The sequence below is a fragment of the Grampus griseus genome (genome assembly GCF_964374135.1).
Source record: "Grampus griseus genome assembly, chromosome: X".
NCBI classification, from domain to species: domain Eukaryota; kingdom Metazoa; phylum Chordata; class Mammalia; order Artiodactyla; family Delphinidae; genus Grampus; species Grampus griseus.
In genome coordinates, this window is record NC_138999.1 from 7,865,193 (window position 1) to 7,889,784 (window position 24,592).

The following is a 24,592-nucleotide window of genomic DNA, read 5'->3' on the forward strand; positions in this document are numbered from 1 at the left end:
CAATGATCAGCATCTCTTCCTTTTTTTTTTTTGGTTGCCGTTTTTACTTAGAATTCTCTTTTATAGCACAAGGCACGTAAATTCTTAGAGTTTTGTTTTGTTTTGTTTTGCTTTAAAGGAAAGTCTCTTCTAAGCATTTTTTTCGGTGCCTCAATTTTCTCACCTCCTTAACACCACATGACCTTCTGTAGGCCGTTAACTATTCTGCTCTGTGTCAATGGACTGTCTTCCTCTGGCGGGAAAAAAGATCTTGTGGATCTGGAAGGCTCCCTAATATTTTGTCCTTTCATTTAAAGGAATTTCTAGAGCCTGCCAGTTCATAAAACAAGGCAAACAATCTTCTACAACAGAACCCCTGAGATGCGTTTCATGTGAAATAAAAGGAATTAATAATGAGGCAGAAAGCATCATGTTGATAAACTGTCCCATATCTTAATGGAGATTAGATTCCTGTTTGACCTGGCTTTGGAGCCCTTTCTTTAATCTCAGTGTATTTGATATTCTCTTCCTTGAATGAACTCCGTTTCACTGTGGCTTTGGTCAGAAGATTAAAGAATCGCTAGCTAATTGTTCCAAATAAGCAAAGCAATTCTGTCTGATTCTGATCCCGGCTCCCAGCAGAGGCGTCCACCGCCTGGCCTTCCGTCATAGACACTTCAAGCCTGACCTCTGCAGGTGGATAATTGAAATGCACACTGCCCAATCAGATCTGGGTATTTCTTTTTAAAATCCCACCAAGTTCTGAAAACACAAACATTCATATGTGCAACGGGGAAACTGATATATGTTGGACTTCCCTTTTGTCTTGTAAGTGGCTTTTTGAAAGTAGCAACCTCTTGATTGAAAAGCATTTAAATTACATCTGCAACGTACGCTGGTCGTGGTTAGCCATTAATTCTTTTTGCCTATTGAGAAAAATCCAAATGATTTGGATAAACTATGATCCTCAAATCATGCAGGCTTAAAAGTGCCCTGATCAGCCCCACCTTTTTCTAATCAAACAAATTACTCTTTGTTCAGTGACCAAATCCCCCTCTTTCACCAACGCACAGCCCAGGTTGCCATAGTTACCTTGGATGTCTATTTACTACACGGGATCAAAGCCAGGAGACATAAACATACACACGTAGCCTTAAAACTTGCTGGAATGTCTGAGGATAACATGCAACTACCAATTAAAGGATTTGCTCGCGGCCTACGCGGTCCCCAGCCAAGCAAACTACGAGTACACGTCATAAGGAATGGCAAGGAAAAGCCAACTTGAAAACACGATTTCAACACGACCAATAAAGATCTTTAATCTGACAGTAAGTCACGATTATAACATTCCCTGCCAAGGAGAGACAGCAGGGAAGAAATGAAAATTCTAATGTGCGTTGAAGATACTGGACCTCCAAACCATGTGCAAAAACTTAAACCCTGTGCTATGCAGCAGCTTCCCACTAACCATCCATTTTACATTTGGTAGTGTATGTACGTCAATGCTACTCTCTCAGGTTGTCCCAACTTCCCCTTCCCCCGCTGTGTCCTCAAGTCCGTTCTCTACATGTGCGTCTTTATTCCTGCCCTGCCGTTAGGTTCATCAGTACCGGTTTTTTTAGATTCCATATGTGCGTTAGCACACGGTATTTGTTTCTCTCTTTCTGACATCAGCTTGTTGCTTTATGATGACGTAGAGGGGTGGGATAGGGAGGGTGGGAGGGAGGCTCAAGAGGGAGGGGACATGGGGACACCCGTATGCATATAGCTGATTCGCTTTGTTGTACAGCGGAAACACTATATTGTAAAGCAATTATACTCCAATAAAGATATAAAAAATACAACCAAACCAAACCAAAAAAACTTAAATAAAACCCTGCAATGTCTGGTGAAATGGCCGGTTAGTTTCAGTATCTTTCTAGTTGGTGTCATAAAAGCTGCCTCATCTCAGTGTTGGGACAAATGAGAACAGAAATGCCTTTTACACTTTTACACGCTTGACTTTCAAATGAAGGAAAACATAAAACATACTTGGAACACCATATGCTGGTTACAGAATAAGAAAGGGGAAGCTGTAAGAGAGTTCCCTTTTAATCCCTAGATTCACTGTTGATTCTGAGCCTGTACAGAATCTGGGTGGGTAGTATTCATCTCAGACTTGTACCTAATTTGCTGTGTATCTCTATACTTCAACTTTCTCCGCCTTCACCTCACCAGTTGTTCAATGAGGATCAAAATGCCACCTCATTCTCTCCTGGGGATGTGGCAGAGAATAAATAGATCATGTTCGTAAAGGACTTTCTAATCCTCAAAGGAAAGATTAATACAAAGACATTCATTATTAAACCAGATGTCCTTGGGCATTTTAATTCCAATCTGAAGAATGCAAAACGGGCGAAATCAAACTGAGTCACAGCTTCCTCGTAACAGCAACATCCTAGCCTTGGAAGAATTTAGCAGCTGCTTAAAGCGCTGGCTCACCGCCTTCTCCTTTCCCTTCGCGCTATAAGGCGACTGCAAGGATGTTTCAGTCCATCAGAAATAGAGTGAGTACCCTCTTCTCTTGGAGTGTTTTTTAAAATCATCAGGATGTTAAAAGCACAAACTATATCTGGTAGGCAATTTTGTCTGAAGAACCTGATTTTTTTTTTTCCCGGCGAGAGAAAGAATTATTCGTTCTTATTTGTAGGGACAATGGGTGGTGTGCTATTTCAGGATATTTGCAGTTGTGGGAATGCCACCGGCAAACCTGTTGTTTTTGGCTGGGCTGCTAGAACAGGTGGCCATGCCTTTCCTTTGCCTGGGAACACAGCAAATTCCTTCTCAAGGAAGTTTCAGAAGTTTCCCACTTATGATCAGAGGGCAGAGAAAGGTTGGCACACGCTTTAAAATTACTTCCTGATAAAGGCAAATAGGGTTCACCCTTTTCTTTTGGCCTAACTCAGCGTGACCTTAGGAACACTCAAAGAATACTATCCCTCTGCACCTAGCAGAAGGCAAAACCCCTCTGAACCTCATCGCCAGCCAGGCAGCTTTCTAATTCTGCAGGCCACTTCTGGCTACCCGCTGTGGCTAGTCAGGGGCGGGGGTCTCTCGGCTGCCACGCCATTGTTCAGCATTTGTGCAGCCCTAGGGACGGATCACTCCTCAGCGAAGAGATTGGATTTCACTGCTGAGCTGATGACACATGGACCTGTTTGATAGTTAACCCTGCAAATCCAGCTGGGGCTGCCGGGCTGAGATGACAAATTGGCTGGTGGCTGCAATTCACCCCACCTGGATGCAAGTTTTCCCCCAAGAGAAACTCAAATCAGGTTAGGATTAATCCAAGTCAATAACTCCACCATCTCCTTCCCCTCCACATTCTTGTTCTGGCTGTTGCGGAACAACGTGTCAGATTCCTGAAACGCTGGACTGCCCAGATTCTTTGGATGGGCCATGACTCTTCCCCCCTCCTTTTTTTCCCACCTCCCATCCCACCCCTAGCCCACCCTCTTTTCAAGGACTGCACAGGCCAAAAACTTATTGGACATACAGAGTTGTGGGATGAAAAGCTGCTGGGAGTTCCCTGGTAGCGCAGGGGTTAAGAATCTGCCTGCTAATCCAAGGAACACGGGTTCGAGCCCTGGTCCAGGAAGATCCCACAAGCCGCGGAGGAACGAAGCCCGTGCGCCACAACTACTGAGCCTCAGCTCTAGAGCCCGCGAGCCACAACTACTGAGCCCACGCGCCACAACTACTGAAGCCCACGCGCCTAGAGCCCATGCTCCGCAACAGGAGAAGCCACCACAGTGAGAAGCCCACGCACCGCAACGAAGAGTAGCCCCCGCTCGCTGCAACTAGAGAAAGCCCGCGCGCAGCAACGAAAACCCAACACAGCCAAAAATAAATAAGTAAATAAATTTATATTAAAAAAAAAAGAAAAGCTGCCCATTCATTAAATGACTAAGGAGTTACTCCATGTGTACCCTTAAAACTTCACTACCGGGCTGAATTCCAATTCACATGAATGCCAGAAGGAGCCAGGCATGAGAAAAATCATGCCAAGCTCGGGACAGCACGCCTCTGGCATCAGGCACAGGGAGTGCCTCCATTCCAGAGGAATCGTGTGGGAACAGAGATTCTGAAAAGTGAGCTCAGACACCACCGAGAGGACAGGTGGCTCCGCGCTGGATCAAATGACTTTCTTTGTTCCAGCCAAGGACCTTTGTCAAAAATGTTTTGCGTTCCTCTTTTTCCTTTTGCTAAATCCTTTCCATTTAGGCTTCTCGCTTCTTTTCCCCATCCCATCGGATTGCTCGTAAAAAGTATGGGGTCAGACCAATAAGTTTGCAGAACCTGAAACTGATCAGGGGCCCAGTCTCCAGCAAGGCAAGAGCAATTGACTGGAAACACACACACACAGCACTTGCCGGTATAAGCGTGCTTTTCTGCGCTCACTACCACTCGCCAAGCACACTTGCTTAGCGAGCAGGTGAGGGGGCCAGAGGCAGAGGGTCTTTTCAAAACCTGCGCGTACGGTGAGGGCTCTGCTTCACCTCCCCAGGCTGCAGGAAACGGACAGAAAGTTCTAACCCCCTCGCCCCAGCCCCTAAACGCAAAGTTTGCTTCCTATGCAAATCACTTCGCCCAAATCGCACAGGGTGGCCAGCACCCAACCCACTTAGAAGAAGAAAGTGCAGAGCTTGTCTGGTGGTAATATGGATGCTAACTTTTCCCACCCACATTTACTAAGAGCTGGCAAGGGCAGTATCGCTCCTCTTGGAATTCTCTGCCCTTGTCAGCCTACTAGCATGTTTTTCCAGCCTTTCAGCCCTTTATATGAGTACTGATCTTGATACTGAAATATTGACATAAGATTCTTCTAGAACTTTGGCTGAGTTATAAATCACACCCTTTTCTTAGCTTGGTACACTCACTTTTTTCTTTTCTTACTGGCAAAGCTATAAACCTCGGCCTGGGCTGATAAGGAATTTTATCACCATGCCCCGCAGCCACAGAAGAAGCTGCTGGTTTAGAAGCCTTTTCAAAGACTCATGGAAGTCATCCCCGAGCCGTTTCTCAGCTCACTACTTTCAGGGCTGTCTTCGCACGTCCAGAAGCAATAACAGTTTCAAAACTGCTAGAACATAAAAACAAATCTGCATTTTTCTGGAAGGACTGTCTGTGCTAATTTCGGGCTGGTTCCGCCTTCTCAGCCATAAACACAGTAAGTGCTCAGGATGGGAAGCCAAAATGAGATACGAGGCCCCGTGTAATTCTTTTTCAGGATATTCAGTTGTCTTTATTCTCACCCAAAGCATAGGAGAGAGGCTCAGAGCTCGAGATAGATCCTGAACAATAACTTCCAGCCGCTGCAAACTGGAATTGATTTACATATTCTAAGAACCGCTCTTAAGCCCTTTACAATGACTGCCTGACATCACCAATTCCCATGGAGAGAGGTGGGGGGAACCTCAGGAAATCTGCTTCTTGGGTTCCTTTAGGAAAATGCAGCCCCGTCTTTCCGCCAAATGGAAGGACTCGGCCAGGCATCTGCTCAACCGGAGTCACATCCCAGGGGTCCCAAGCGGCGCCCTCCCTCTCCACCCACCCGTGCAGCCCCCCGGAGCTCACCTGCCTCATGTTTAGACTTCCATCACCCATCCGGCAGGGAGCGAGCCGCCTCGAAGCCCACGCAGCGGTCTTCCAGGGGGAAACACCAAACCCAACAGAAGCCCGCAAGACAAAAGCAACTCAGCGAGATCCCCCGGCAGCTGGGAGCACGTTTTCTTCCTCTTTTTCTTTGATCTGTTGCTACACGCACTCTGCCCAAGACAACGTCAAGTTTCTCAAGCTTTGCTTCCTAGCCTATGAAAAGTCGGGCGCAGGGAAGCGAGGACCGCCTGGCTCTTATTTCAAATCGGGTCTCAGAGACGTCGTAGGTGGCTGGCTGGGGCCCCGGAGGAGTCTCGCCAATCAGGAGGAGGGGGTGGGCCCTGGGAGCCGGAGGGGCTGTCTCCGCGAGGATTCGAGAGCTTTCAGGATTTCAAGGATTGGAGGCAGCTGGAAACAGTCTCCGAGCTGAGCTCCCGAAGTAAAAGATGCGTTCTATTCTTATCTCACAGCTCTGGGTCTGCTCAAAGCTTAACTAGCTTAAGGCCTGGCCTTTTAAGAGCTCCCTGAAAGCACGCAAGCATTTGGAAGGGGCAGAATGATTTCAGCCAGAAAAGCGCACACTCAGGGATCAGACGGATTTTCAAAAGGGTATCTTGCCCCAAACACTGGGGAGGAAACCAAATTGTTACTCAGAACACCTGAACTGAAACCAGCACTCAGGGGAGGAGGGTGTCACCCACCTCATTTCCATACAGATGAACTCTATAGCCATCCAAGAAGCGCAAATCTTAATGGGAACGTGCGCACAAATCTGCTGAAACACGGCAAATGAACAAGTATCTTTAACTAGTGACGGCCCGAGGCACAATTTTAAATAAAATTGTTATTAGAAAAACAGGCACTGATGTTTGGTTACGAAGAAAAAAATTTTAAAGAAGTGTGTCTACCTTTCACTAAGGTTCACCTTACCTACAAGGTTGATCTGGTGAACTTATTAAAAGGGACGAACCGGACATCCTCTCAGCTGGATGGGAGGAGAGCTAGCTGGCTTCTTAGCAAACTTAAATCCACACTTAAAAAGCATTTCCAGAGCTACCCTGGCGGCGCAGTGGTTAAGAATCCGCCTGCCGATGCAGGGGACATGGGTTCGAGCCCTAGGCTGGGAAGGTCCCACAAGCCGCGGAGCAACTAAGCCCCTGAACCACAGCCACCCCAACTGGAGAACACCCGCACGCAGCAACGAAGACCCAACCAAAAAAAAAAAAAAAGCATTTCCAAAGTTTGTTTTCTTAGTTTCCTGTAAACAGTAACTCTTTTCAACTCTTAACCAATATGATCTCAGTGGGAACCTGCCTTTTGGGTGGCAAAAAGTGCAAGCCGAGCAAAGACTACTTTGTGTAGCACCAGTGATATAGTTTTTTCCCAAAGAAGTGGCCAAAATTCTGTGAGAATAATTCAAGAAAGAAAAAATGTTGGTATCAGAGAGGGGAAAAAAACCCAACTTAGCAAATAATGAATGGGCAGCTTCAGGTGTGTCAGCTGTATGGGTTCAATAGATGTCAGCTGTGCCCAGCGCTGTGAAAACTTGGCAGCCCAGTATCTGGACCTGGAGGTCTGCAGCCCCGTTCCAGCCGCCACCCCCCCACGCTACCTTAGCAAGTTAAGGGACCACCTAGTGACACAAGCTGACCTCAGTCCTCCTCTTGTATTTACCACAGAGCCCTTGATTATGACCTAGACCAGGGTTTCTCAACCTCAGCACTACTGACATTTGGGGTGAGGTCATTCTCTGTGGTGGGCACTGTGCTGGGCACTGTGGGGTGTTTAGCAACATCCCTGGCCTCAGCCCACCAGATGCCAGGAACCCTTCCACAGTCATGACAATCCCTAATGTCTCCAGACAACACCAAGGGCAAAATCATACCCAACTGAGAACCACCGATGTACCCACCCTTGAAATACTGGTTCTCAAACTTAACTGTGCAAAGAAACCTCTGAGGACATTGTGAAAAATACCAATCCCTGGGCCTCTTACTCCAAGGGAATCTGATCAATAGGTCTGAGGAGGAGCCTGGGAATCTGCATTTTATCCCAGTGCCAAAGGACGCTGATTCACTTCAAGAAATACTGTACCTATTCCTGACCTAGGTATGCCCTCAGCCCCAGGACACAGGAAACTACCCAGGGCTGCTACCATTAAATATCACGGGAGTTAAATCCCAAGGCATATCTATTTATCACCTTCAACAGAAGCTTCTCACGACTGCATTTGCCTTCAGCTGTCATCACCTCCAAGGCAAATATGACCTGGGATTTCCTCCTGCAATCTCTGGGCCCTGTCAAAGTTTCATCCATCTTTCTTCTCCTTTGGCCCGTTCCCACCCCATCCTACAAGGTCAAAATGTCACCACTCTTTTGTGGCTTCCCCAAACGCCCCAAGACAAAGTAATCCCTTCTCTCCTCTCTACAGTTTATAGACACTGAGTGATGTGCTGGTAAATGTTTCACAACCAGCTCTCAAAAAAAAAAAAAAAAAAAAAGCCCAGATTTGTTGCAGTCTTTGCCAATTTCCATAGTGTTAACAGTCCCTTGTTTCCCGCAGTAAGGACCCTAAACACAGAGGTGGGAAGAGCTGTGCTGAGCCAGGAGACGGTAAGCAGCAGCTTGAGCAAACCGTGATACATCTCTGCTGTTTCACGTCTAAGTTGCACCGTAACCTTCTATTCTTCAATTTGTCTCTCTTAGCAAACTAAAAAACTCTCGAGGGCAAGAATGGTATCCTATTCATCTTTGTAACCCAGCCACCTTCATCGTACCCACGCGCCCACAGCGCAGGAGGTAGTCAACAAACGTGTGCGGAAAGAGAACGAAATGCTTCCCTGAGAAAAGGGACACCAATGTGACTGCGGCCAATGCCATGTTATGGAAGGGAAAAGAATCTCTTGGGAAATTCAACTATTAAAGTTACACTTTTACCATAATTTAATATCTATTCTGTATTTATGACAACAATAAGCATAATGCCATCTTTATCCTAACACTCCCACATCCAAGGTCAGAGTGCAAGAGAAGAGACCAGCCTCCTAAAACAGAACCTTACCTTCATGGACGTATTTGTGACACAGTCTATTTTCTACGTTTTCATATGAAGGCATCACACACTTCTGCGTGTACGTAATAGACATCTTATCAGCTATAGATGACAAGATCTCTAAGAGGAATACGTATATGATAATCTCTGGGAGGTGCATGAAAGGGCAGTTCCACTGGTAAGAGATACAGTGATGGATTGATGGTTCTCTCTCCCATCTTCTCATTATGCATAAGGCCAGGAACGCCTACGGTGGGGTTATTAACAAACACTGCTTATGAGTATCTACTCACATCTACTACATATGAGTATAAGCCAGGCATTTTGCCAGGCACTTTACAAATATGCACCATGTCATCTGCACCAAATACAAAAACACAGACGTCACCACTATCAGGCTAAGCATGAACACACAGGATCGCTGAGGCAAAGAACCCAAGGTCTGAGAGCTATCAATTGCTGTACTAGGAATTAAACTTATGTGCTTGGGATGAGAATTACCCTGCTTTTTGTTGTAAAATATGCTGTCTCCAGAAATGATTCCTAAAACTCTTAAGAAGGGGCTTCCCTGGTGGCGCAGTGGTTAAGAATCCGCCTGCCAACGTAGGGGACATGGGTTCGAGCCCTGGTCTGGGAAGATCCCACATGCCGCGGAGCAACTAAGCCCGTGCACCACGACTACTAAGCCTGCGGTCTAAAGCCCGTGAGCCACACTACTGAAGCCCGTGTGCCTAGAGCCCGTGCTCCGCAAAAAGACAAGCCACCGCAATAAGAAGCCTGCGCACAGCAACAAAAGAGTAGCCCCCGCTCGCCGCAACTAGAGAAAGACCGTGCACAGCAACGAAGACCCAACGCAGCCAAAAATTAATTAATTAATTAATTAATTTTTTAAAAACTCTTAAGAAAAGGGAACAACGTAAATAAATGAAGTCTACTTTTTCATTTACAAATAACCATAGTTTTTCAACATTTCTAATTCAATAAACGGCCCTTTAGGGGTTGTCCGTTAAGCGAGGATTAGATCCACTTACTGGAAACAGCGTAAGCAAGTAAACTGAAGCAAGTAAAGAAACGTGCTTCACCAAAGGTTCAGATGTTCTGTTCCCTGGGCTGTGATTAACAGCATTTGCAAATGGCAGCTGAAGGGATGTGGTAGTCTTGGCAAATCTTTCCTAAGACAGCAGCCGAGGTGATGATCCTGTGTAGTTAAGTGCAGGTTTGGTTATAAACAGACCTCCACAGCAAACATAACATGGGTTCCTGGGCCAGTGGTCTTGGACAGGCCCTACTGGACATGGATGGACACTGGGATGACACCTGAGAGGACAATTAACAGTACCTATGCTACCTCTTTCAGTGTTCTGTTAGGTCAAAGCATATGGGATTATGTGTACATAAAAAATGGTTGACTATTCCTATAGTTTACTGAAATATGTATCAGGACATATCGTCAAAAGTCAATGAAAACCAAGCTGAACGTGCCTACTCAGCCACCTGGAAAACGCCTGCTGCAAGGGCACAGTCTTGAGGGGCTATGAAAAGACATTTTATTCTCCCTCAGAAGTTCCAGAAATCCAGTTGTTTTATGCTTATGGCAGCCATGGAAAATCTGAGGTGATTAGTGTAGGTGATTTAAGTGGACAAGGACATGAGTCCCTACTTAGGAAAAACAAAAAGAAAAGAAAGAAAATCCCACCTATAGTTCTTATAGGATGTCATAAAAAAGAAACAAGTTTCTACTCACTGAGTACAAGTACTCATTCAGTGAGTTTCGTTCAGTCGGTTAACCAAAGCAATGTGGCAAACTACAAGCATGGGTTGCAAATACGATTTGGAGTCCATTTTTGATGTTAATGTGGCCACAAAACTGGCTGATAGATGTCATGTAAACCAAATGACATCTCTAAGCCCAAGGTTTTTCAGGGGGCAGTTGGGCAAATTAGGGACTGAATATTTGCGTCCCTCCCCAAAATTCATATGTTGAAATCCTAACCCCCAATATGATGGTATTAGAAGGGAGTATCTTTGGGAGGTGATCAGGTCATGAGGGTGGAGCCCCCATGCATGGGATTAGTGCCCTTGTAAAAGAGACCCCAGAGAGCTCTCTTGCCCCTTCTGCTACCTGAGGACACAGAAAGAGGACGGCCGTCTGCAGCAGGAAGTAGGCTTTCACCACACCCAGAATCTGTCAGAACCTTGATCTTGGAACCCCTGGCCTCTAGAACTGTGAGAAATATATTTCTGTTGTTTATAAGCCACCCAGTCTATGGTACTTTGTTACAGCAGCTCAAATGGACTAAGACAAATGAAATCATATATGGGGAAGTTTTTTGCAACTATTGCTTACTGTATGAATTTGGATGACAGACTCTGGAAAGAAGGGAAGAAATCTGTGGATATAGAAACAGAACAAATAGACACACCATGAGGAAACTTTTAGGAGAATATATCCTAAAGGGCAGACTTTCAGACAGGACAGGGCTGACTAGTCGTCAGGGCTCAATTTTAAATAAATTGAGCTTGACATTTCATCACGTGAAAATTAAGGAGTTAAAACAATCATGTTATCTTAAATTTTAACTATAACTTACCATTTAATGATTCTATGCTTTTAGAGGTGAAATATTTTGACATTGTTTAGTTTTTGTTGATTAACTATGGCAATCCTTCGTTATTTTCCTCTTAATGATCTGATAAAGGTTTATACATGAATTTAGCAAAGGCTTTTGTGTAATTCCCCTACTTTCAAAAATTCTCTACATTCCCAATTGAACCTTCTGCTTCATGTCAACTTAATAATATCTTACTTCTCAAGAGTAATTCTTCAATTTCGCAATCATCTACTTTTCTTTACTATAATCTTACATTTAAATTTATAAGAGAAAAATTATTATAATAATTTATCTTTTACTTCTCTTATTAACCACTTTTCTAGATTCTGAGGTCATTGAGAGCTTTATCAGTCTGGCTTCTTTAGAGAATCAGAACCAATGGCATATTTAACATATATATTGAAATGTATTACAAGAACTTGACTTATGTGATTATGAGTACTGGTACGTCTGACATCCATAGGGCAGGTGGATAGGAGCTCATTCTATAGTTATCAGGCAAAATTTCTTCTTCCTCAGGGAAAACTCAGTTTTGCTCTTCAGCTGAATGGACAAACCCACCAACGCTATCAAAGATAATCTCCTTTACTTAAAGTCAACCGATTGTAGATGTTAATCACATCTACAGAATACCTTCACAGCAACACCTAGATTGGAGTTTGATTGAATAACTCTACTATAGCCTAGCCAAGGGACTGCTGTATGTCCCTTCTAACAAGTAGCACAGAGGATATGATCAATCAGTCAATAAAAAATGTTCACTGAATTGTTGTGAATAATAGTAATAATAATAATTTAAAAACTTCCACTAGTAGAAGGTCCTCTTCTTTCTAAATAATGAAACTTTGCTAATAGATTTATTATACACTTATCAACTGCAACACTAGAAGGTAGGAGCTATAAAGTTTTGAGATAAAATATGATCTCGGGCTTCCCTGGTGGCACAGTGGTTGAGAATCCGCCTGCTGATGCAGGGGACACAGGTTCGTGCCCCGATCCGGGAAGATCCCACATGCCGCGGAGCGGCTAGGCCCGTGAGCCATGGCCACTGAGCCTGCGCGTCCGGAGCCTGTGCTCCGCAACGGGAGAGGCCACAACAGTGAGAGGCCCAGGAACCGCAAAAAAAAAAAACAAAAAAAAGAAAGATCTCTAACTGATAATTGTATACCAACTCGTACGATTTATCAAATACCAGGATAAAATGCAATTATTTTCATACAAAGACTCAACATTTTTGCATCCCATGTATTCTTTCATTGGAATCCACTCAAAGATGTGTTTTAGCAAAAGGAGGGAATTAACCAAGAAAGATAAGACAATGGGACTCAGAAAACAGAGAAACACAAAGACAATAAAGTCCAAGAGGATAGATGCAGCAGTCTTAGAAAGGCCCGAGGCTAATTTGTACCAGGAGGATGGAGGATTCCTGGAGGTAGGTCACCAGGGAACAAAATGATACTGATAGATCACATTTGAGAATGAACAGATATACATAAATATAAGCAAAAGGTGAGGCCATTATTAACTCCAGGAAAAACAAAAGAATGCACAAAAAAGGAAGCATAGCATAGCACACTACTGTGGCAGAGACTACGGGTGTTGATTAGGGGGCAGACGTGTGTTCAGCTGAAGAACATTTCCCAGCCTCCCTTGCAGGTGTGGGTGGTCATGTGAAACTATGATGACCTATGGAATTTTAATAGAAGCTGCTGCGTAAGGCTTCTGGGAAAGCCCTTTAAAGGAGACACAGACTGTATGCCCTTTGCCCTTCCCAGGCTCCCTCACCAGGAATACGATTGCCATGCCTGAGGTAGTGGGACAATTCTGTCGCCATGAGGATGCAATACATGGTAAACCTGGAAAAAAGGAAAGGAAGAAGGATCTTAGACTGCTGATGACGTCTTGGAGTCTCCTAATGAGCCCTTAACTTCATGTTTTGTGAGAAAAATAAACTGCTAATTTGAGCTACTGTTTTGGAATTTGTGTTACTAGATGAACACAATTCCTAATTGAAATGATTATATTAAGAGGAAGTGGGGTGGGGATGTGTAAGAGAGGTAATTCCTTTTTGATATATGTAGGATGTCAAAGATAATGTCTAAAGTTCATAAACCAAGAAATAGTAGTAAAAGCACATTATGGAAAATATGAAAGCACATACCAGAGGAAATTTTACAAGTTGAAAGTGATTACTCCTAGAATGGAGTGGGATGGGGTAAGAAAAGCTATTTCTCATTACATGTCTTTAGCATATCTGTACTTTGAACATGTATTACTTTGATAAAAATTAACTAGGGGCTTCCCTGCTGGCGCAGTGGTTGAGAATCCACCTGCCAATGCAGGGGACACGGGTTCGAGCCCTGGTCTGGGAAGATCCCACATGCCGTGGAGCAACTTAGCCCGTGCGCCACAACTACTGAGCCTGTGCTCTGGAGCCTGTGAGCCACAACTACTGAGCCTGTGTGCTGCAACTACTGAAGCCCACACGCCTAGAGACCGTGCTCCGCAACAAGAGAAGCCACAGCAATGAGAAGCCCGTGCACCGCAACAAAGAGTAGCCCCCGCTCGCCTCAACTAGAGAAAGCCCGCATGCAGCAATGAAGACCCAACGCAGACAAAAATAAATAAAATAAATGTTTAAAAATTAAACTAATTCAAAAGAAACAAAAAGATATTCGCTGGTTATTAACTCAATTTCCTGTCCTCAAATTCACTTCCTGTAAACTAGCAATATTTTATGATTATCTAGCCCATAGTTGACCAAAGAGTCAGAGTGAAGCTTCAGAGAAGTTACACGCCTGATGGCCAATTCTGAACCCCAAGTGCCATGTCACCACCTCATGCACATATGATCTGATCGGCATTTTTTCTCTCTCCCACCACAGATTTAACATACTCAGAGTTTATGACTGATTTGCCATGCGTAGCGAGTAACACATACATGAGTCCTAATCCAAACTGTTTTCAACAAACCTTCTTCTAGATCTCCAGGAATGAAGATTCTAAAACCCAGATGTCTTAATAATTCGTTAGACTAATCAAAAACGCCATTTTCTTCTTACTCCTAATTGGAATCATTCTTGATTTAAATCCTCTTGGGGGGGCTTAAGTATGGCTAGGAATAGCTGGTTACTGTTCTTCAGGTTATTACCACTTTACTCTTTATCCTTATTCTTTTATCGCTCTGACTTTTCTTATATATGAAAATGATTTCTTACTTTTATCATAGATGAAAAGGATTAGTCTCCCAAACCTTTAACATTTTAATGCCCGAAGCTGATTTTCAAATTAGACTTAAAGATGAAAACGAATTAACTTTCGTGAATCAGAGCTCTGTGTGTATATGTTAGAAACAAGCAAATCAGGCTGGTTCACTGATAATTACATGGACAGAAGGTGAACAGAAATTTTAATCAAAGAAGCTCTGAACAGGACTTGAGCTCCTTGCCTGTAAAAAGACAATACTTTATCCTTTAGGTTGGCACTTCCCAGACGCGCAGAATGATCGCTGAAATTGCTGCATTTCTTGCTGATTGATGAAAACCCTCTCCCACTTCACATGCAATATCAATACTTGCTTGAAGATGGCTTTAAGAAGGTAAAGATAAAAACTACTTAAGGATCATGGTTTACATGTCTCTTTCCTTCGCTAGACACAGATCAGGGGTATGTTTTACTCTTTTTTTTAAAAGCCAAGGAAATAATATTTGCCCTTATTTCCTTAGGACTAGGCAGCTCATGATGAGCTTTTCCTCTGCTGGAAACCACTATGAAAAGTCACACGTACTGAGGGAGGCTTTCCTATACTAGTCCCCTGATGCAACCTAAACATATTGAGTTGTGGTAAGGAAACAAAAGCAGACGATGAACACGAGGTGCCTTAGCTTTCTCCATATTTATTAAAGAGTTCTAAACGTCTGAGAAACTGCATTCAAACGAGGCTTCATTGTACTTCTCCTATAACTTACTAATTTACAAAAGGAAGGACTTATATTGCCTATTTTATAAAGTGTCGCTATTTGAAATCATCTTAATGGGAGTGATTCAAAAAACATCACACAATGAACAAGATAACTATACTCTTATTCGTAGCATTATCTATGTTATATCAGAAAGACCTACTGAGGGCCTTCCCTGGTGGCGCCGTGGTGAAGAATCCACTTGCCGATGCAGGGGACACAGGTTCGAGCCCTGGTCCGGGAAGATCCCACATGTCGCGGAGCCACTAAGCCCGTGCACCGCAACTCCTAAGCCTGCGATCTAGAGCCCATGAGCCACAACTACTGAGCCTGTGTGCCACAATTACTGAAGCCCGCACGGCTAGAGCCTGTGCTCCACAACAAGAGAAGCCACCGCAATGAGAGGCCCGCGCACCGCAACGAAGAGTAGCCCCAGCTCGCCGCAACTAGAGAAAGCCCATGCGCAGCAACGAAGACCCGATGCAGCCAAAAATAAATAAAATAATAAGAATTTTTTTAAAAAAGAAAGACCTACTGACATTTCTCCTAAACTATATCTGTGTGGGGAAGAGATCATTCTGTTATGGTCATCTTTAGAAACTAACCAATTGGTGATACTTACCTTCGACTGGGCAAACTAATCTAACCCAACTAAAGGAACTTAAAACAAGCTGATACACCACACACTAAGAGGTCTCAGTTAAACCTTAAATTAAAAAGTGGATACGTGCACTAGAGAGACATGCTATTTCATCCAATAAAACCCACCAGGAGGTATTTACGCTGAGTAAAAAGGGAGGAAACGAAAGGGTCCTGTATCCGTCATGGTCCAGTGATGCAGCAGGTCCTCTTGAAGATAAGGCCAGTTTATGGTTTGTATATGGGAAATTGGAACACATCTCTCTGACGCCCAAACCGGTGCTCTTTCCAGCACGATGCTGCCCCCTAGTCCAGACCCACCTCCCAGAGCATCACACTGCACCTTCGAGATAAGCTAGGAGTTTACCATCACATGTGAAAACAAACTGAAGCACTTTCATGATTTGTATTTACCTTGAATGGTTCTCTAAATTTAGACTGTGTTCACCTGATCATTTGTAGTTAGGGAGTAAAAAATATATATATGTCTATTGATAGGAGATTCCTCATTGAGAAAAGTGTCGCTGTTTGTGCCGTGAAGGGCAGGATGTAGCTTTTAGAGCTATTTCTTTAGGACTGTGAATGAGGTTTCCCTTCTCCATTCAAAAGTCCCCAGTGGATTTCCCGATGGAATACATTCCTGTGATTCATTTCCACAGTTAGGAATGCAGTCCATGAAGTGTTTGTGTTTTTTTTTCCCCTCACTCAAAGCTAATTTGTACATTAATGCTTTAACCATTGATTTCATTAGCAACACATAGTATCTGTAGATCTCTGTGAATTGATTTTCATCACTCTCAGGGCATCCAAAGGTCTCAAGTGTAAGGACAAGCGCCTCCTATAAGAAAAAGATAAAGCAGAAACTAACACACCATTGTAAAGCAATTATACTCCAATAAAGATGTTAAAAAAAAAAAGAAAGAAAAAGAGGCTGAGGGCTTGCACGCATTAACCTTGTGCTAACAAAACATGCACTGGTACGCCTTCCTTATGCTCGAACGGCCAATCACTCATCCAGCAACTATTTATTGAGTGACTACTATGTGCCAGGCGGTGTTCCAGGCGGTGGAGGGGCAGGCAGACAGGTGCAGACAGGCTGAAGCCTGCCTGAGCATGCCTGCCAGTGAAGGGAGCCAGAGATCAGTCAACAAATAAATGTAAAGTGGGTCTGATGGTGAGAGAGGTAAAAGGGCAGGGAGTACTGGTGGGCTTGGGAAGTTGATATTTTAGAGGGTGATATTTGAGCAAAGCTCTAAGGAAGGAAAAAAGCCCTTTTCACGAAGATGGCGCCGAAGGTGAAGAAGCAAGTCCCTGCCCCTCCCAAAGCCGAAGCCAAAGCAAAGGCTTTGAAGGCCAAGAAAGCAGTGTTGAAAGGCGTCCACAGCCACAAAAAAAAGAAGATCCGGACGTCACCCACCTTCCGATGGCCCAAAACACTGCGGCTCAGGAGGCAGCCCACATATCCTCGGAAGAGCGCCCCTAGGAGAAACAAGCTCGACCGCTATGCCATCATCAAGTTCCCCCTCACCACCGACTCAGCCATGAAGAAAATAGAAGACAGCAACACAGCGGTGTTCACTGTGGATGTCAAGGCCAACAGGCACCAAATCAAACAGGCTGTGAAGAAGCTCTATGACATTGACGTGGCTAAGGTCAACGCCCCGATCAGGCCTGATGGAGAGAAGAGGCATATGTTCGATTGGCTCCTGACTATGACGCTTTGGATGTTGCCAACCAAATTGGGGTCATCTAAACTGAGTCCAGCTGACTAATTCTAAATAGAAAAGTTTTCACTATTAAAAAAAAAAATTCTAAGGAAGGGAGAGGAAGCATGACTTTCAGCCTTGACGATGGACGGGGCAGAGTCATCCAGGCAGAGGGAACAGTGACTGCAGAAGCTCTGAGGTCAGGGCAAAGTAAGGATGACAGCAGTAGGAGCTGGGGTCTCAGGAATGTGTCTGGATGCGTGTGTGTGTGTGTGTGTGTGTGTGTGTGTTGGGGGGCAGTGTTTGTAGGTCATCTCGGGTCTAGCAGATTATGGGAAGAGCTTTGGGTTTCCCGTGGAGCAAGGCGGGGAGGCGTGGACGATCTGGAGCCGAGGAGTGACTTTTTAGAGTTCAGTGTGACTGCCGGGAGGACAGCAGCCTGTTAGACACAAGGAAAGTCGCTGACGAGGCTCTTGTGGTCACCCAGGTAAGCGGTGGTGGTGGAAGGTATAACGGTGGAGGTGGGGAGACCTGGCTAGATTCTGCATGGTGATTGTAAAGATAGAGCCAGTGTGATCTGCAGACAGAGTGAATGTATCAGAGAAACAGAGGAGACTAGGATAACTTCCAAGTTCTTTGCTGGAACTGCTGGAAAAATGAAGTCCCCATTGACTGAGATGGGAACGCAGTCAGGGGAGCTGTTGGAAGGAGGGGCCACCTCTCTGCCTCAGTCTCCTGTGGGAGGGGGAGTCTGGAGGCAGTGGAAGATGGTCCAGAAAGAAAGCAGGTCCAGGGATATATGAAGGAAGCCAAAACGTTTATGCTACACATGGAAAAAACCACTGCCCATAAGTACTTGGTTTCTCAATCCCAATCAACACAGTATAGTACACTGGCTAAGAGCGCTGATTCTGAAAACAGCCTCAGTCCAACTATCAACTCACACTTACTAACTGTGACTATGGCCCATCTGCTTATTCTCCCTCAAAGTTATTGTGATTTGAATGAGGCGACTTGTTTACAGTTAATGTTATTTAACTTTTACTGAGTGTTTACTACATGCCAAGTGCTTGTGAGCACGCTGAATTCTCCTTTGCCCCGAGGAGAACAGGCACTCATATCACCATCCCCACTTTCTGAGAGAAAACTGAGGCACAGAGAGGCAAAGTGTCTCACCAAGGTCACAAAGCTAAGAGGCCACAGATCCTGGTTTATGTACTCAGGCTGACTAGCCCCTGAAAACCTGCTCTTAATCACAGAACTCTGAGAATGCAGCACATAGCAATCACCCACAAATCGTGGCTTGTATTACGATGAGGGGACTCCCGAAACAATGAAAACACCCAATGGTCAGTTTGTACGACTCCACTAGGAATCGTCATGTGGCTCGGTTTCTACCAGGCCTCACTGTCTCCAGCTGTATTTTGGGTACAAAGCCTGTGTTCCTCTGTCCATGGAATGCACAGATATGCTGAAGGCTTTGCTGAGAAAATCAGAACAAAGCATTCATCGTTTGAAAGTTCCCTTTAAAAGCCTCCTACACTGTTGGTGGGAATGTAAATTGGTGCAGCCACTATGGAAAACGATATGCAGGTTCCTCAAAAACCTAAAAATAGAGCTACCGTATGATCCAGCAATCCCACCCCTGGTCATACATCCAGAAAAGACAAAAACTCTAATTCAAAAACATACATGCACCCCAATGTTCACAGCAGCACTACTTACAATAGTGAAGACATGGAAGCAACCTAAGTGCCCATCAACAGATGAATGGATGAAGAAGAGGTGGTACATATATATACAGTGGAATACTACTCAGCCATAAAAAAGAATGAAACAATCCCATATGCAGCAACATGGATGGACCTAGAGATTATCATCCTAAGTGATGTAAGGCAGACAGAGAAAAACAAATATGACATGATATTACTTATATGTGGAATCTAAAAAATAATACAAATGAACCCATATACAAAATAGAAATAGACTCACAGACATAGAAAAGGAAAGGGAGGGGAGGGATAAATTAAGAGTATGGGATTAACAGATACACACTACTATATATAAACTAGATAAGTAACAAGGATTTAGTGTATAACACAGGGAACACTATTCGATATCTTGTAATAACCTCTAATGGAAAATAATCTGGAAAAAATTATATACCTGAATTACTTTGCTGTATACCTGAAACTAACACAACATTGTAAAGCAACTATACTTCAGTTAAAAAAAAGTTCCCTTTAGGGCTTCCTTGGTGGCGCAGTGGTTGAGAGTCCGCCTGCCGATGCAGGGGACACGGGTTCGTGCTCCGGTCCGGGAAGATCCCACATGCCGCGGAGCTGCTGGGCCCGTGAGCCTGCGCGTCCGGAGCCTGTGCCCCACAACAGGAGAGGCCGCAACAGTGAGAGGCCCACGTCCCGCAAAAAAAAAAAAAAAAAAAAAAAAAAAAGTTCCCTTTAAAAACACCCAAGGCACAGGAGTCCTTAAGAGTCAGAAAACCCATCACAAGTGTGCAAATGTTGGTTTCTCACTGTTATTAATGACATTCAAGACTGTAACTCACTTGTGTGCTCCAGATATGGACTAGGAAACAATCGCTCAGATACACGGGCAAGTAGCTCCAGGGTAGGCAATGACCTTCAGACGCTCTCAGAGTTCTGTCCTCTCTCCAGATCTTGGAGGTCTGGCTTCAGCCCCAAAGTGCTTGCAGATGGGCCTGTCCTGCACCTCTGCACCTTATTTCTTCCAATTATAGTTTCTAAAACCAGTTTTCATTTTATTGAGGGCATGTTTCCAGATGTGTTTTTAAAGTAATCAGTGCTACTAATAAAAGACAACATGACCCCTGAAGCTGCTGGCAAATATATTCCATCACCAGATGTACTATTTTAAGGCTCATGTGTCTAAAAAAGCCTAACTGGACTATGTCATATCTATTTTTTTTTGTTGCGTATCTCAGGCAAGTCAAACTCTCTGTGTTTCAGTGTCCTTACTTGTACGACGAAAGCATGAGTTGTCTTGTCTGCCCACTGAAATCATCTGGAGGAGATTTAAAAGCTACTGGTACTTGTCTTTCTCTTTCTGGCTTACTTCACCTAGTATGATCATCTCTAGTTGTATCCATGTTGCTGCAAATGGCATTATTTCATTCTTTTTTACGGCTGAGTAGTATTCCACTGTGTATATATGCACCATCTCTTCTTCATCCACTCATCTGTCGATGGACATTTAGGTTGTTGCCTTGTCTTGGCTATTGTGAATAGTGCTGCTATGAACATACAAGTACCATATGATACCACTTACACGTAGAATCTAAAATACAACACAAATGAACCTAAGAAACAGAAACAGAATCAGGGACATAGAGAACAGACGGGTGGTTGCCAAGGGGGAGGGGGGTGGAGGAGGGACGGAGTGGGAGGTTGGGATTAGCAGATGTAAGCTTTTTTTTTTTTTCTTTGCTGTACGCGGGCCTCTCGCTGTTGTGGCCTCTCCCGTTGAGGAGCACTGGCTCCGGATGCGCACGCTCAGCAGCCATGGCTCACGGGCCCAGCCGCTCCGCGGCATGTGGGATCTTCCCGGACTGGGGCACGAACCCGTGTCCCCTGCATCGGCAGACGGACTCCCAAACACCGTGCCACCAGGGAAGCCCAGATGTAAGCTTTTATATAGAGAATGGATAAACAACAAGGTCCTACTGTATAGCACAGGGAACTATATTCAATATCCTATGATAAACCATAATGGAAAAGAATATAAAAAAAGAATGTATATATATGCATATATATGTTTAACCGAACCACTTTGCTGTACAGCGGTAATTAACACAACATTGTAAATCAACTATACTTCAATTAAAAAAAAAAGATATTGGTGACTGGGTCCTACCCCCAGAGAGTCTGATTTAATGGATCTGGGCTGGGCTTGGGCAGAGAGATTGTTAAAGAGCTCCCCTAGGGAATTAGAATGAGCAGTGGGGAACCAGAGGTCTGTCTAGAACAGTGGTTCTCAAATTCAAACAGGCATCAGAATCTCCTCGAGCGATCGTTAAAACACAATTACAGGGCCCCGCCTCAGAGTTTCTGATTCAGCAAAGTCTGGGGTGCGGCCTGGAAATTTGCATTTCTGCCTAGTTCCCAGGTGGGGCCGATGGTGCTGCTTTGGGAAGCACTTCTCTAGATCAGCGCCCTTCTCCAAACTCCCGCCCTCTGGCCAAATCCTACCCACCACCTGTTATTGGACGGTCTACCAGCTGAGGATGGTTTTTAACATTTTCCAATGGTTGAAAAGAAAATCAAAAGAATTCTGTTTCCTGTCATGTGAAAAGTATATGAAATCCATATTCAGTGTCCATATATAAAGTTTTATTGGAAGGCAGCCACAAATCATTAAACCAAGCTCGGGGCCTTGCGTGAGTGCGTTGCTACCTACAAAGCCAGGCCTGAATGACATCGGCTACTGCAAGCTCCAAGCCTGATGTGTTTACCGTCTGAAGCAGGTCAGAATAGGCCACCCCCAAATATACCACTTTGGCATCAGGATTATTTTGGGCTGAAGGCAACTGAGAACCAAGAGATGTAGGCAGAGTTCTCCGTCCTCCTCTTACCTGTCTAAAATCGGCATAAATTTCCCTCCGTGTAAGGTCTCTCCTACCCCACCCCCTTCACCAGGGAGAGGAGAGTGACTCTTATCATGGAAGACAGAGTGTTAACACCAAGATGAGTGTGCACAGACTGCACGAAAATAGCCCTTATCTTCTAGGAGTCCCTCCATATCTCTCCTAGTCACTTCCTCACATTTTATTGTTCCTTGAAGCCCAAACCCTCCTTTCTTTGTGAAAAGGGTACATAAGCCCTCGAGTCTAACTGCTTCTTTCAGTTTTATTCCTTTTCTGTGAACTCCAGTGCACGTAAGTGTTGTTAGCACTGTGTGTGCCATTTATCCTGTTAATCTGGCTTTTGCTAGTTTAACTCGCAGGCCCCAATGAATAAACCTAAGAGAGTACAGGAAAACTTTTTCCTTCCTGACACTCCTTACCCAGGAGATGGGAAAAGGTGAAGTTTGCAGGCTCTCAGTCCTACAGCACCCCTTTACCATACCTCAGTTTGTCATCACACATGATCAAAAGCCCCACTCCTGGGCTTCCCTGGTGGCGCCGTGGTTGAGAGTCCTCCTGCCGACGCAGGGGACACGGGTTCGTGCCCCGGTCCGGGAGGATCCCACATGCCGCGGAGAGGCTGGGCCCGTGAGCCATGGCCGCTGAGCCTGCGCGTCCGGAGCCTGTGCTCCGCAACGGGAGAGGCCACAACAGTGAGAGGCCCGCGTACCGCAAAAAAAAAAAAAAAAAAAAAGGCCCACTCCTGACTTTTCGTCGCAGCCTACGTCGTAAAACGCGACCGAATAAAGGCCACTCCATCAGAGAGAGCCTCCTGGAAACAGGACGTCTTAAGTCAGGTCACCTCACAATAGAAAGATTGTGGACATTTACATGATCTTGTGTCCTTTCTGGTAACAAATACCCGTGAAATGACCACCAGAGATCCAGATGCGGCAAAAACCTCAGGCTCATACCCATCGCGTATGTTAACGAAGGCTCCTTCTAAACTATGGTAGGCATGCTATGGCCAGGAAGAAGAGGGGGTCTGCTATCTCTTCTTAAATATCTGAAACCCGAAGTTATTTCATGGCATTTGAATAAAAAAATCCCATATGTAAGAACCCTTTGGTGATAAAGAAGGCACGAAAACACATTCTACTGGAAATAAGCACATACGTTGTAAGACTTTCTCAAAAGCCCCTTCTCCTCCTGACTCATGCCCCTAATTTAAACCCAAGTAATACCATCCACGGTTAACTAATATGGTTTTATTTCTCCCTGTTTCTCTGAAACGATGTGTATCTTTTCAGGTAACTATTCCCTTGACAAAGAGGTTGCTATGGATACATTTTTTTTTTTTAATTGAGCGCTGGTATTTTAAAGCCTGTGCAATTTAGTGAAGTCTACCTGGCCTGAGGGTTATACGCATTTAAGTGCCTGTCTTTAATGTTCACAATTTTATCTTAATACAGCTGCTCTGTGCCTTTGACATGTGGTGTTCAGGAGGGGCTGGAGATGGCGTTGGAGTTCCTTAAGGAAAAACCAGTAAGACAAATATCACACGACCCACCTAACTGCAGTTGAATAAGTGGATGTTTCACTTGCCTGGAATTTGTCTGTTCTCGGCACGTTTAATAATGAGTCACGCTATGCATTTGCAAGGCGCCTAGGGCCCAGGGCCACGTGATGACTTTCTGTGCCTAAGTCCCTCGTCTTTGTTCAGACAGGCCGCTAATGCATCCCACGAAGCTGACCTAATGCTACTTCAGTGGGTCTCTTTTTCTTCCGCGGCTCAGCTTAAATGTGATATTCAGGAAATCGATTGTCAGGCACGCAAATCGAGAGAAAAGTATGCCACATTAAATCATGATGGTTTAATAAGGCTTTACTCATCGGCAAAAGACTTCTGGTTCTCTCAGTTGAGGCAAGACAAAAAGCGGAACCTGCCACAGAGAAGGACTCTAGCACTTTCGCTGGCATTCCACCTTTGCGGAAGCATTTAGTGAAATAGGACCCAATTTGCGTATTGTGGCTGTCACTATTCTACCTGAAAATATAAGCGACTAGGTATCCTACTTTACTCATGAACTTACTAGGTGAGGATCTCTACCATTATGATTACACTTGAGGGGAAACAGCAAACATTTCTATGAATATAATGGCACCAAACACTCAGGAATGCTTCCTGGTACCTCAAGAATTTCTTTTCAGAGCAAAAGAAATCTTGAAACTTTCATCTGTTCCTAAAAATAGAAATTAATAAAATACGTATTCATTTTCCTTCAAGTTCAATTGGTTTTCTTCTGTAATCTATAGAAAAGGAAGCACATGTAAGAAGACGTATACTTAAATGACACCCTTTTCAATCAGACGTGGAATCTTGCCAAAAAAAAGGTCTAGAATTAAAG

General features: G+C 44.4%; 1 protein-coding gene and 1 pseudogene across 2 annotated transcripts in view; one reads left to right on the forward strand and one right to left on the reverse strand.

Annotated features, from left to right (window-relative positions):
• MID1 (midline 1) overlaps positions 1-24,592 on the reverse strand; it is a 386,159-nt gene that overhangs the window by 174,090 nt on the left and 187,477 nt on the right. The gene's annotated exons all lie outside the window — the stretch shown is intronic.
• LOC309839665 (large ribosomal subunit protein uL23-like) lies at positions 17,153-17,687 on the forward strand (annotated as a pseudogene). Its single transcript has one exon. The product of its transcript is annotated as a large ribosomal subunit protein uL23-like (transcript).